This window comes from Melozone crissalis, unplaced genomic scaffold (genome assembly GCF_028551555.1).
Source record: "Melozone crissalis strain CALT ecotype California unplaced genomic scaffold, PUWL_Pcris_2 ptg000056l_1, whole genome shotgun sequence".
Lineage (NCBI taxonomy): Eukaryota > Metazoa > Chordata > Aves > Passeriformes > Passerellidae > Melozone > Melozone crissalis.
In genome coordinates, this window is record NW_026535834.1 from 4763631 (window position 1) to 4778824 (window position 15194).

Sequence of the window (15194 nt, forward strand, 5' to 3'; positions counted from 1 at the left end):
GTGGCTCCCATACTCCATGGCACTGGCAGACAGGTTCAGGGATGAGCCAGGAGCCAGCCCTTCCCTCTTGGCAAAGCTGCAAGAGACTTGTCAAGCCTCAGAGGGATTTGCATTCCTGACGCCCACCAGAGCCTGTCTTGCACTTTCCAAGGTAGCAGCAGCAATTCACACCATCCCAGCAGAGCCCTGGCAGGTCTGCACTCCCTGGAAAAGGAGCCAGCACCGAGGGGTGTCCCAGCAGGTGCTGCTGCCCCATCCTCAGCATCAGATTCTCTCCCATGTCCCCTGCTCAGAAATGGGAAGGAGTTTTCCTGCCACACTGTGATGACAGTGATGTGTCCTGCTGCCACACAGCTCACTGCTTGCTTTCTCACAAGTTAGACAGACAAGTGTTTCTCTCAGCACTGAAATAGCCTGCATTAGCTGAGGAATAAGTGTGCTGAGCAGGACCATGCAGGAGTGCTGTGCTTCCCCCAGCACTGATAACTTTGCTGTGCTTCCCCCAGCACTGCTGCCAACTTTGCTTTTCCACCTCAGGTGCTTGCTCAGATTTCCTCTGAATTCGGCACAAGCCTGTAGCTCCAGCAGGTGAGGAGCAAGCCCTCACAACTTGCCCAAGTGAGCTGAAATTGGTTTTAAAACCTCGGTAAGAGCTTGAGTCCTGCAGCTTTTCAATAGCAAGGCACAAATTGGCTAACAATCTCTTGTTACAAGGTCTTTTAAGACTAAACTATCCAATTAAGAAAGGACACCTAGATTATTTTCCCTTTTAACCCAATAACTGATCCGTGGAAGCCTGCAATGGGGACTTTTCTGTCCAATTACAAAACATCACCCAAACCCATGAAGAAGGAGGAAGAAGAAGGAGTAAGAAGAAGGTAAAGAAGGACAACCTGCCTCCACCCTAAAACCTCCATCTTGCAGAAAGTAATGCCAGTGAAGTTGGGGAGCTGTGATGGTTACATCAGATCCAGCCTGCAAGCCATGAGCATAGCTTTAATGAGAGCACATAAAGAGAGGGAATATTAAACTCCAGATCGTTCTCTCTCCTTGCAAGTGCAAGAGTTACCAAAGCAGAGACACCAGCAGAAGCTTTAGGGCCCAGAGTCATCATGTTTGCTTTTCTACATTCCCCAGTGACCCAGCTGAGTGAGGCAGAATTATCTCTCATTAGTAGAACAATTAACTTTCTGTGTGCCCAGGCACTGCTTATACTGAATCTATTTTATATTTCTGGACTTTTCCTTAGAGAGTGTTGAGGGCTTTACCTCTTGTTAAAACAGGCAGAATTCAGCCAAGTTCTCTGCAGATCATCCCCATTAACAGGAGGCCAAATCACTGAGGGGGAAAAGGGCAATAAAAAGCACCACTGTGTTTAAAAGCCAACAACCATATTTTCACTCTCAGATTATAGGAAGAACAAAATCCCTTCCCCCTATTATTTATCCACTTCTGAACACCTGGAGCATCAGACAGGCAAAGGAATTGTGTGAAAAGAAGAAAAGGTGTCCCTTATCTTAAAGGAGCTGCACACAAAAGAAATGCTAATGACAAGAACTTGCAGCACATCAATTCAATGGCATTAAGCCCTTTGGCTATCTCCCTTCTCCGAAAAATCAAAGCAGTCTTAAATAATAACAGTATGAAATTAAGCTGATTTCTTGCTCTTTAATCTAAATGAAGACAGCACACATGGCTCAGTTTTAAACCATGGAGGAAATAACAAGTTTCATTCAGAAGGAGGCTGTAGACAGGAATTTGGCATCATTCTGTTAATCTGCTTTACAGTCATACCTTATTTAATTAGGAAACACATAGGGAAATTAATTGGTACAAACAAAAATTAGCAGTAATCTCTACTACAGTAATAGCTATGCAGCATTCATCAGGCAGCAGACAGTGTGATTCACAAAGTGTTGCCAACAGGTCTCCTACTTGAAAATTCTACATTTTGGTGTCTGAAAACCAGGGTGGTCTGACAGGCAGCTCGTTCAATTCACCTGGACAAACACCACCAGCAGCAGCTCTTCCAAAAACCATAGAGAAGGTGGATAGGTACTGCTGGAAAAGAGAATTAAATCACAGTAGAACTGTGGCATTTGTAGGTCTCATGTACCTTCTCTTTAAAAGCAGAATTAGAAAATAAAGAAAGCAGATAGAAGGGAGAGAGGAAACACTGCTTTCTTTTTTTTAAAATGGATTCTTCTGGAAGTATGTATAAGCAATTTTCCTTCCCTCCGGTTCAAATGAGAGCATCTTATTTTTCACCTCAGTTATGTAAAGTCCTCTCTGTTATCCACAGCCCCTCCTTTCCTCTCATCATCTCTCATTTGCACAGATGAACAAGATGTTCTGTGCTTAGAAAACAAACAAATAGGTATTTCAGAAGCATCAGTTACCTAATGCTGAGCCCACATACAAATCCTTTGCATCCACCCAGAGGAACTGCTTGAGGTAATCTCCTCTGTCACTGTGATATTTTCTGAAAAATGCCTTTGCCAGGATTTCTTCTCCTGGGAAGCTCCAGCTTCTTCCTGTTTTGCTGCTTTGGAATGGGATTTGGAGACAGTTTATTCAGCATGTGAATTGTTTTAATTTAATGACCAGTCATGGTCTAGCTGTGTCGAGGCTCTAAGAAGTCACAGGTTTTTATTATTCATTCCTGTTAAACCTTCTGATGTCTCCTTTCTCTTTCTTTAGTATAAATATAATATAATATAATATAATATAATATAATATAATATAATATAATATAATATAATATAATATAATATAATATAATATAATATAATATATCACCCTTCTGAGAACATGGAGTCGAATTCCCATCTCTCACCTCATCCTGGAGAGCCTCACAAACACCACACTCCTCTCTCCTGCTGCGAAAGGCAGTGAGTTTAACTTGGAAGGAGCATTGCTACCTGAAATTTGATAGAAATCCCTCCTGTGCTGTCTTACAGAGGGATGCTGGTGGCACAGTCCTGGCTCAAACATTCTCTGCAGGATTTCAGCCCTGATTCCTCCATCCCCAGCCCTGAAAGACCTCATGGACATGAGCAGCACAACCCCACAGTCTGGAGACATGAACCCTCTCACAGAGCAAAAATCCATGCCAAAAGCTCATTAAATAACCATCCAGCCATATATAAGCTGTTTATGGGGCAGCAAGGAGCTCCTGAGCCCTTCTGACAGCAGAAGCAGGCTCCAGGCTGTGTCTGCACACCCTGAGGACAGACTGACACCCCCAGTCACCCCCCTGCCACTCTGGATGCTGCCCTGCAATGTTATCAGCAGGCAGGTGTGTGTGAGTGTGTGTGTGTGAGTGTGTGTGAGTGTGTGTGAGTGTGTGTGAGTGTGTGTGTGTGTGTGTGAGTGTGTGTGAGTGTGAGTGTGTGTGTGTGTGTGTGAGTGTGTGTGAGTGTGTGTGAGTGTGTGTGAGTGTGTGTGTGTGTGAGTGTGTGTGTGTGTGTGTGTGTGTGTGAGTGTGTGTGTGTGTGTGAGTGTGAGTGTGAGTGTGTGTGTGTGTGTGTGTGTGTGTGTGTGTGTGAGTGTGTGTGTGTGTGTGTGTGTGAGTGTGTGTGAGTGTGTGTGAGTGTGTGTCTGTGGCACATCTGAGCTCCCACCTGAAGGGAATTCAAAACACTCCAGCACAAGGAAATGTTGCTTCAAGCTGTGCTCTGCTGACACAATGATTTATTGATTTATCTCTCCACAAGGGAAACAGGAGCACATCCAGTCAGAGGATGTGTTGCATTATAAGGCTGTGCTGGAGAAGGGGAAAGACGATGTGAAAACAAATAGTTCTTATGTGGACTGTGCTGGGTGCACAAGAGGGGTGAGCTTTGGTTTGTTTGTTTCTTTAAATTCTACACAAATATTGTACTTTTTTTTTTCTAAGAGATTAAAACATTTTGAAAATTAGTACAGCCAGTCTAATGTTCAAAGCTCCTCTAAAAAGAAGGCTAAGACTTCTTGGTGCAAAAAATTTTCATCAGTCAAAACTCCCTGTGAAATAACAAAAATTACTGCTTAATTCTACCTTCTTTTTATCAGTTTAAAGCAATTATCCTGCAGAGTAGGATGTGCTAGAAGTAGAAGGCTGTGCTGAAGAAGGGGAAAGACAATGTGAAAACAAATCGTTCTGGTGTGAACTCTGCTAGGTGCACAAGAGGGATGAGCTTTGGTTTCTTTGTTTCCTTAAATTCTACACAAATATCATCCTTTTTTTCTTTGTTTTTTTGGGGTTTTTTTAAGAGTTTAAAACCCCTTTCAAAATTAGTACAGCCAGTCTAATGTTCAAAGCTCCTCTACAAAGAGGGCTAAGTCTTCTTGGTGCAAAAAAATTTCATCAGTCAAAACTCCCTGTGAAATAACAAAAACTACTGCTTAATTCTACCTTCTTTTTATCTGTTTTCAGCAATCATCCTGCAGAGTAAGATTCCTATGAACGAATCCGGGAGGCTCTCCCGTCACAGGGATGCTGCACTGCCCTCTAGAGCCTCTCTTACTTTCTCATTACAGCATCGAGGCAAAAATTCTGACAAAATCGGCTCTAAAGGCCGACCACAGAGGGGAGTGCTGTCTACCAGATACGAGGCACGGCCAATAATTAAGACAAGAATTCAGGTTCAGACTCTTCAGGTGGTTTTGTCAGTGTATTTTGGACAATATTTCTCCTGCCCCTGCAGGTGAAATATTCAAGTTCCTCTGTTTAGGAAGGCACATCTATGAAATAAGGTATGGCCTTTTAGGAAGGATTTTCAATATCAAATAAAATTTTGATAATAAATTAAAAAATAGAAATAAAGAGTCTAAGAAAGAGAAAAACAAATATTGTATTTTTAATGACTCGCTCCTTTCCCCAAAGCCACAACTACTCCTGTAACTCAGATCACAGGATGAAGAATCTCCCTGGTCCTTTCAGGATGGAAAATTGCTGTGCTCAGACCTGCTGCATCCAAATTCAGTGCAGTGCTAGAGAAAGATGGTTCTTGCTCCTGTGAGTGCTTTGCTTTGATTTAAAATTAGTTTTAGTTCCTTTCTCTCAGATTCATAATGAAAGATCCTCCAACACAGCTCACTACCATACCTACATACCTTCAAGCAGCTGAATGTAATAATTTTTTCCATTCATAATCCAGCAAGGAGAAGATAAAACACATCATAACCCTGACATATCAAACTACATCAAATGTTTCTGCCAATATCACATCCTAACAACCACATGGACACATTTGCATCACCCTTGTGACAGGAGGTGGGCTGGTACCTCATCCTTCTCCTCTGGCATTGGCAGAGCATCTTGTACACATCATTCCAGACCTGCTGCTTCACACCCACATGCTGTCCTCACAGGGGATGTCTGCCTTGATGTCCTGAAAGACACAATTTTGCCCACAAAAAGGTATTGGTTTCTCTGGGCCTGGATTGAAGGCGCTCACGGTGTAGTTGATGTTTCCACTCAGTTGTTTATTATTTCTTATCAGCCTCACAACCATGAGTTCTACAGCTTTTCATTAGAAGGCACAAAATGGCCAACTATCTCTTGTTACAAGGTCTTTTTAGACTAAATTATCCAATTAAGAAAGGACACATAGATTATTTTCCATTTTAACCCAATAACTGATCCCTGGAAGCCCACAATGCAGACTTTTCTGTCCAATTACAAAACATCACCCAAACCCATGAAGAAGAAGGAAAAGAAGGTAAAGAAGAACAACCTGCCTCCAGCCTAAAACCTCCATCTTGCTTCATATTTATTTCTATATTCTAAAATCCCAAACTCTAAGTTTTCCACCCTGTGATATTACACACTTCTAACCAACTACACACTTCTAACCAACTACCCATAATCCCAGTGCTATTAATCAATTTTGGAAGCCTGTTCCATGACCTCAGGTCAAATGCAGTGTTCTCTTGTGGGTCTGTGCCTTTTAGCACAGGAAGTTTAAAATTCTCAGCCTCCAGGAGTCCAACAAAAAGGAGATGGAACAAGGACAGGACCCGTTTGGTTTGGTGTGGTCACTGCCCACATCAAACTGCACGAATGCTGTGGGAGAGGATTCATTTCAAACACGTAACAGAACGTGTCTGAAGGGACACAGACACACAAAATGCCCTTCAAAGGGCGCAGAGATGTGGCTGAGCCACCCTCCTGCTGCCTGCTGACCTCTGCAGCACCACTGAGATCAGGGCTGGAGAAGGAGGGCTCTGCTTCATGAGCCACACAGGGAAAAGGGAGCAGCAATAAGGAGCACCGGAGAAAAGGCAAAAAAGAGAGAATGGCTGCTCAGTTGCTAAAAGCCGTGCTGGGAATCACAAAACCAGGGCTGCTGGGATGCTCTCAAGGAGGTTTGAGTTTAAATTCAGACTTACACAGCCACAGGAAATGAAGAATCTCTAGAAGATGGTCCTGGACACCTCCCAAACCAAGTGCTAGATTACAGTGGGAACATCAAGGACTGCATTTTGTGCATGCCATTTCTAGTCACAGAGGAAAGGAGCACAAGACACATCTCTTAAGAGTTTTTCTGGCTACATGCCAGTGTCTGGAAGAGGACTGAGGTCTCAGAGAGGCGTCACTATTCCTTAGTCTCCAGCAAGCATCATAAAATAGTCAAGAAATCGGAGATTTTGGGTTATTCTCTGAAGTTTACCTGTTTTGTTGAGCTCCACATCATCCCTGCTGCACCCTGTCCCACCAAGCTTGAGCTTGCACAGAAACTACAGCACATTAAACTCACTCCATGGTCTAACCTTGAGATCCTCTATCTCCTTTTCTATTAAAGTCAGAAAAGATCACCTGTCTGCTGGAACACACACTCATTTGGATGTCACAAACACAGCTATGAAGTCTTTAGCTTATCAAGGCTCAGTGTAACCAAATCCCTGCTCCCTCTCATGACACAGGGACTTCACAAAGGCAAACTTACTCTACAGCTTACTCTCCCTGCCCCTCTCCTGCAGGCTGGGTCCCCAGGAGCACCCTCAGCTGTCTCAGTTTGGGTCTGAGCTTGGCTCCTCTCAGCTGGAAACTGGAAGGAATTTACTCTTGTTTCTCACTCTGAGGAACAAGATGTGAATGGACAAATGTGTCCTCACGTTTTAAATGCTTCCCCGCCCTCCTGAAAGTGTTACATCCCTCTGGGTTATCCATCCTCACCTGCACTCCCTTCCCTGCTGCTCTGTCCTCAGAGATGGGCTGCACTCTCTATCCAAGACAAAGCTGGAAAGATTTTAAGTTGGCCAAATGTACATCACACTGAGTCACAGTCAATTAACCTAATCAAGAATTTCTCTAATCAAAACATACGTTTCTGGGCTGGCAGTTTCTGACTCAACCACAATTCATTCAATCTTAAGGAAAAATCATTAGAAAAACCATCTGTTCTCCTTAAATAGAGGAGCTATTTTTGTGTTCATAATGAGCCCAAGTAATTATAAAACAAGTGGAGTGGGTTTCAAAAAGAAAAATAAAAAGAGAGGGTAAGACAGCTGCTACCTTGTGATTATCAAGGTACTAACACATTTCCAGCCATGTGGAGTTCAGGCCTTACACTCCTCACCTTATTAAGCAACGTGTGCCCCATTGTCATCCCATTAGCACAGTAAAAGCTGCAGGGAGGCACTGGGGGCAGAGTGCAGAAGAGTGAGATTTGGTGAATGAATATTTACATACTAGAACTGAACAGCAGCAGAATCCCAAAGTTAAAGTTCTCAGAGGAAATGGTGACAAGGTCCCACGCAACTGCTATTTTTGTGTGCCAAATTCAAGACTTTATTCCTCAAAATCATCAGTCAGTTGACACCTAATCCTAGGGGATCTGACATTTTTTGCATTAAAATTCCCTGGGCACCCACCTGCTCACAGAAACCATGACAGCATGAACCAAAACAGCAGAACTCTTTCATACCTAATCCTCCCATAACCCAGAGCACAGAAACTTCTGCCTACGTTTCCTGCTGAGATCATCCATTACTAAAGAGATGAAGAGCCATGTAAGATCATGTGGGCAGCACTTTTCCTTTCCAGCATGGCTACAAGGTGGGCCAGTGGGGCGCTCACATTTTCTGAAAAAAATCCCTTCTCCCAGGATTTTTCTCCTGGAAAGCTGAGAAGCCTCAGAAAAAAGGAAACATTCTTATCTCATTTGCTTCTTCTGTGTTGTGCTCACATGTGGAATGTGTTTGGAGATTGTTTACCCACAGGTGATTGTTTCAGTGGATTCTGGTTCACATTCTCTGAAAAATCCCTTTGCTCAGGATTTTTCTCCTGGGAAGCTGAGAAGCCTCAGAAAAAAGGAAACAATTCTTATCTCATTTGCTTCTTCTGTGTTTTGCTCACGTGGAATGTGTTTGGAGATTGTTTCCCCACAGGTGATTGTTCTATTGGGTTCTGCTGTGAGTTGTTTTGACTCTTTGGCCAATCAGGGCCAAGCTGTGTCAGGAATCTGGAGTCAGGAGTTTTCATTATTATCTTTTTAGCCTTCTGTAAGTATCCTTTCTGTATTCTTTAGTATAGTATAGTATTCTTTAATATAATATAGTATTATAAAGTAATAAATTAACCTTCTGAGAACATGGAGTCAGATGCATCATTCCTGCCTTTACTGGGACATTTCCCAGCAAATGCAATGGGCCAGCCCTGAGGGGATGTCCTGGCTTTGCCCAGAAGGATCTGAGCCCCACCATGCTCACTGGCCTGGCCTGTGGGACCCTCCTGAGGAATTCTCTCTCAGAACACCCTGCTGGAGTTGCTCCTTCTAAATGTTCAGTGGACCAAAGAGAAAGGCCAGAGGAGCACAAGCCCATTGTGAACTCCATTGTGAGGGAGCCTCCTGACCCAAGGCAACCTTGACTTTCTGCTCATGCTGCAGGGGTTGCTGCTGCCAAGCACAGAGAACGTGGGCAGCAGCTCAGGAGTCTGAAACTCCTTTTTGCAGCCCAAGAAAGGGGCACATTCTGCCTCAGTGCTGCTCTGCCTCTCACACTGATTGACTTAGAGCAATCCTCACATGCTGCAGGGCTTCCCAATGTGGTGGTGCTCACAGGGGTCCCAGAACAAGGGAAGAGATGAGAATCTTGGCTCCGTGTTTCAGAAGTCTGATATATATTATATTATATTATATTATATTATATTATATTATATTATATTATATTATATTATATTATATTATATATATCATATATCATATCATATCGATATATTAAAACTATACTAAAAGAATAAAGGATTTCATCAGAAGGCTAGCAAAGAAAGGAAAGGAATGAATAACAAAAGCTCGTGACTCTCAGAGAGCCCAAGACAGCTGACTGTGATTGGCCATTAATTAGAAACAACCACATGAGACCAATCAAAGATGCACCTGTTGCATTCCACAGCAGCAGATAATTATTGCTTTCCTTTTCCTCTGAGGCTTCTCAGGAGAAAAATTGTGGCAAAGTGATTTTTCAGAAAATATCATGGGGACATCCCATGGAGACACCTGGCAGTTACTGGTTCTGTGGGACTGCTCTGTTTCAGGTCTGACAGAAGCTCCTGGACATTGCTGCAGTGTCAGGGGAGGAAACCTTCCCTCAGGGTCCCCAGCTCTTGGGTGAATAAGCCAAGAACACCTCTGTTTTCCATCACCCTGGAGGGAGATAGGGGGAGTGAAGAGGGTAAAGAACTGAACCAAAAAAACAAGGAAGCAATGGGAAGGCAAATGGGGAGAAGAGAAACTCTGGGGATCTGTCCTTGTGCCTTCAGCAGGCAAATAAATGACTGCATAGTCATTGCTGTGGAAGCACTGAAAACAAATGTTCCTGCTAGAATCACTCCTTCCCCCCTTGAGATTTCCTGTTGGGAATCCTTAAATCCATTCCTTCTCCTCTAAAAGGGGGACCTGAAGCTCTGTTCCCAGAGTTGTAGCACATTTAATTTATTTGCTGCTTTTCTTGACTCTGTAACATTTGGACCCACGTCAGCACAAAAGAGAAGGTCAGCTTTGTTTTACGTTTCTGTTTCTAGCTCCTAGTTTTGCAGGAGAAATATCTGGAAACCAGAGGTGAGCAGAGTAAAGGTCAGTCATGGTGTATGCTTTTTGAGACTTAAAACTAGTGACTTTTCAGCATTAGCTTACAGGGTTGGGAGCAAGTGGCAACACTGTCACCTTGACATCTTCACAGAGCCTGAAGCATGTAATTCTTGATAGAACAAGGATCTAATTCTCAATAGGACAAGGAGTAGTGGCTTCACACTGAAAGAGAGTAAGTTTAGATTAGACGTTAAGAAGAAATTCTTGTCTCTGAGGGTGCTGAGGCCCTGGCACAGGTTGTTCAGAGAAGCTGTGGCTGCCCCACCCATGGAAATGTTCCAGGCCAGGTTGGATGGGGCTTGGAACAGCCTGGGATAGTGGAAGGGGATGGCAGAGGAGTTGGAACAAGCTGATCTTTAAGGTCCCTTCCAACACAAACCATTCTGTGACTCAGACACACCTAAACCAATTTTCAGAGTGGCAAGGAACAGCACATCCATCCTCTGCCCCACCTGACCTTCCCCAGTGATAAAGGGGAAACCATGGGCAGCACCAGAGCAGGACACACTGAGCTGTGCCAGCGCAGACAGGGCACTTTGAGGGCTCCTCCTGCAGGGACAACATTCCATTTGTCTTTACTAAATTACAGTAAATGTACTAAATCTGTCTTTACAAAATTTTGTCATTTTGGACAGATCGGGTCATGTGGCCTGGGTTGCTGGGTAATGAGAAAGGTGAGGTTAAAGGTGAGCCCCAGTATTTGGGCTAACTTGAGAATATCATCAGATACAGTCAAGACTCTTTAACTGCATGGTGGGATGTCATAGACATATTTTATGAAAAATCCTTTCGTTAGGATTTTTCCTCCTGAGAAGCTGAGAGGCCTCAGAAATGAAATGTAAACAATGGTTTTCTGCTGCTGTGGAATGCAACAGGTGCATCTGTGATTGGTCTCATGTGGTTGTTTTTAATTAATGGCCAATCACAGTCCGGCTGTCTCAGACTCTCTGGTCAGACACAAGATTTTATTATCATTCCATTCTTTTCTATTCCTCGCTAGCCTTCTGATGAAATCCTTCCTTCTATTCTTTTAGTACAGTTTTAATAGATCATTTTCTTTTAATATAATACATATCATAAAATAATAAATCAGCTTTCTGAAACATGGAGTCAAGATTCTCATCTCTTCCCTCATCCCGGGACCCCTGTGAACAGCACCACATTGGGATCACTATTTTCTACCCATGAAGTGTCCCTTACATATGTATAAATGTGTAATTAATGCACAGTTATGTGCACATCCCATGGTTCAGCCCATGACAACATTGGCATGAGGCTCCTGGAGCCAGGCAGGAGAACCACTCTGATACACAGCAGGAGCATCACAGACAGAAAAACCTGCAGGCTGTCAGATCCCTCACTCTGAACTGCCCCAAAAAACACAGCAGAACTTCCAATGCAAATCATGGCAGAAATCCACCCTCACTTGTTTACAGGCTGTCTTCCGACTTCAGCATGAAATGAATTCTGCTTCCACTGAAAAGTCTGTGGTGCAACAATCATAGAAAATTTAAGTAAAGCTGGGGAAACAATTAGTAATGTTATATTGAAATGCAGGGAGCAAACAAAGTCATTCAAACTGCAGAAAAGGACCCAAAGCACTGCTGCACAATGCTGTGAGCATTTGTACATCTCACCTCTTACAGCTTCAGTGAAAACTCAGCAAGCATTCACTCTGAAGTGCAGCAACAGAACCTCCTGGGTTAATTTTTCAGCAGGGCTCCCAGCACATTTGTAACCCCCACATGATGACCAATGAATTTAATTACAGTGTTGATGCTATAGAAATTCTTAAAGTCATTTTTTCACCCAGAAAATCAAATAATTTGTAACTCTGTCATGATTCATGGAGCATGCACATCATTTTAACACTTTAAAGGCAAGTATCACAACTTCACCAACTAAAATCTACACCTCCATCAAGCAATAATAGGTATTTTACCTAAATGTGTAGCTCTGAAGTAAATCATGAGGCAAAAATATCAGCTTCTATAACAAATAACCTTCTAGTCCTTGTGGCAATGAATAAAAAACGCCTTCTTTCCTTCTATCTGCTCCTCTGGAGAGAAACTCTGAAGATTTCAAGTGCTGCAAAACAAGAAAGAGGACAAAACCCACCCACACATGAAGCATTTTGTGTGATTTCTATGGTGATTGTGTTGTTCTTCAGGGTTGACTCAAAGTTTTTAAGCACAAAGCAGAACCAAGGCTCGTTATGCAAAACGGATTTCAAACAAACCTTCTCAAGTATTTTCAACAAAAGTTATTGATGGAAAATGTTGGTTCCAAAGAGCCACTGGGAAACAAGAGAGAAGAAATACCCACTCTAGAACAGTGCTTCATGCCCCCTGCCATTGTCTGATAAATACATAACAAATCCTTTTCTGCAGACAACAGCCTCAAGATGCCAATAATGCCTTTAAACAGTGGCCCAAATGTTTACCTTGAGATCAAACTCACATCACCAGCAGGAATCAGCATTGTGTGAATGCCTTCTCTCTGCAGAGTCCCTCTCCCCACACTGGTACAAATAATGCTTGGGAAAGGAGAAAGCACCACACCAAAGAGCAGTAAATTCTTATAGAAAGCTCACTTCTTTCAATTGTAGTGAGACATCAAAAAGACCTGAGTAGATCTTTGTTAAAATTATTGGGTTTTTGTTCAGCCACCAAACATTTTTGTTCCAACAAAGCAAGCAGGTTGTCAGGATAATGTGATAGGAAACTTTTGGGAGAATTTTTTTAATTTATGTACATTATCTGAATATGCTCCCTAAACACTTCTGAGATGTAAACCACATTTTGATTTTACACATTTTTGTAAGAAGTGTTAAATGTTTGAAAACTCTTGTTTTGACACAAAAAAAGCAGTTCTGGCATCTGAAAACCTGCATTTTTTTCTAGAATAACAATAATCTTAAAAACACACCTGCCAGCTGTAGGAGTAAGCACTATCTGCAAGTTCCCAGATGTTTTCAAACCCTATCAAAGCCAATGAAGGTTAATTAGGACTGACTCCCTACTCCTTGAAGGCACCCAGTGTCTTGTGTATTTGAGTCACATACAATAATATTAATATTAATATTAATTGTATATAATTATAATTAAATTATTATATATAATATATATTATATTATATTATATTATATTATATTATATTATATTATATTATATATATTATTATATAATTATTAATAATATTATTGATAATATTAATAATAATATTAAGAATAAGAATTCAAAATTAAAATGTATTATATATTTTATTCTGATATATTTATAATTCTATATTTATTATAATAATTGTTACTTATATTATATTATTATTATATTATATTATATTATATTATATTATCATAAAATTATAATAATAATAATGATAATAATAATAATAATAAATTACAGAGCACTATAGAAACAGCACAGGCAAACAGGGAGCAGAAGCAAACCCCCCTCACCAGTCTCAAAGTCAGCATCAGACAAGGTTTGTTCCAGTGAAGGTGTCCCTGTCCAGGGCAGAGGAGTTGTAATTAAATGATCTTTAAGGCCCTTTCCAACCCAAACCATTCCAGGACTCTGTGGCAGAATCCCAACACAAATCCCAGCTGTGCAAGAGACAGAGAGAGACACAAAAGGTGCTTGTGGACAGAGGGGTCAGAGTGGTATGAGGTGCCCTAAGAAAGAAAATAAACATAAACCAGCCCCATCCCATCCCATCCCATCCCATCCCATCCCATCCCATATACACATTTACTTATGTACGTAGTCTAATTTACAAAAAAAAATCATGTATCTTTTCTGATCTCTTCCTATACTAACAGCTGTGTCTTCTTCCTTACTACAAATACGCTCAAAAATCATCAATTATTATTTCTTCTATCAACTCAACTTTACCTACAAACCAACCATCAAACCCCTCAATTTCAACTGACTGTTTACCCACCCATTGTTCAACCCTCCAACACAAAGCCAATCTATCTGAAACATAAAAAGGAAGGTAGCCAAGAAGTTCATTTCAGACAGCACAGATAACTCAGCACCCCTGATTGATTAAAACACCCCTGATTGATTAAGACATGCCTAATTGGAGTTGATTACAACCACTGTGACAGGCTGGGTGTATTTGTATCTGATTGATAACCATGTTCTCCTCTGGTTGGGAATTCATCTCCCAAAACTACACAAAGAACACTCTGCAAAGTCTAAATAAGAACCAATCACACCAATCTGTAGAGGCAGTGGCTTGCCAGCTCTGAGGAAGCTTAAACTCAGCCCTCGCTGAATAATTGATCAAACTTTCTGTGAGCCATCAACAGCAGATCACACAAAGGGGACACGAACACAAACTCTCCTTAGTGACTGCTCAACCCCATCAGTCATCACATCAACCTACCTAAGGCACATCTGAGGCTGCTTTTTCAAAACAAAGCTGCCTGATGATTTTAGAATGTCCCCTGGTAATTATGGCTGCTCCTCTTTGCTTAAGAGATGTCTCTGCAGCTGAGCAGCTCCACGGAAGGACGCACCCAGATGGGAATCACTTGTTCCCCACGTGCACAGGAAGAGAAAGAGCACTCCAAGAAGGCAAATAAACATCCAGGCTCCTGCAGATGGCTCCCTGAGGAGGGGCTGGCATCATTACTGGGAGCAAAGGCAAGGCTCAGAGCTGCACTTCCCAAAGCCTGACACAGCTGGAAGAGCTCGGGCTGCTTCCAGCACATCCTCAGCCCCACCACAGCCACAACACTTCATCCAAAATCACCCCTCTGCACCGAACAGGACCCATTGCACCGTGACAGAGGCAAATTAAACCAGTGCTACAGCCCTCAGTAACGAGGCTACGGGGATGCATGGTGCCATGCAACCTCAAAAGTATTTGGTTTAGTACGGAGGGGTTTGGTAGTCGGTTTGTAAGAAAAGTTGAGTTGATAGAAAAAATAATAATTGATGATTTTTGAGTATATTTGTAGGAAGGAAGAAGACAAGGCTGTTAGTACAGGAACAGATTAGAAAAGATACAGGAAAATTTTTGTAAATTAGACTACATACATAAGTAAATGTGTATATGTACCTAATTAAAATTCTATAAAAATTTAACCAATTATATTAACACTAATTA

General features: G+C 42.0%; 1 protein-coding gene across 1 annotated transcript in view; it reads right to left on the bottom strand.

The window, feature by feature from the left end:
• SYT16 (synaptotagmin 16) overlaps positions 1 to 12132 on the bottom strand; it is a 104839-nt gene extending 92707 nt beyond the window's left edge. Inside the window, exon 1 of the mRNA XM_054286742.1 lies at positions 12019 to 12132. The gene's annotated coding sequence lies outside the window, so the exon portion shown is untranslated. The remainder of the gene's footprint in view (positions 1 to 12018) is intronic.
• Between the last annotated feature and the right edge of the window lie 3062 nt (positions 12133 to 15194).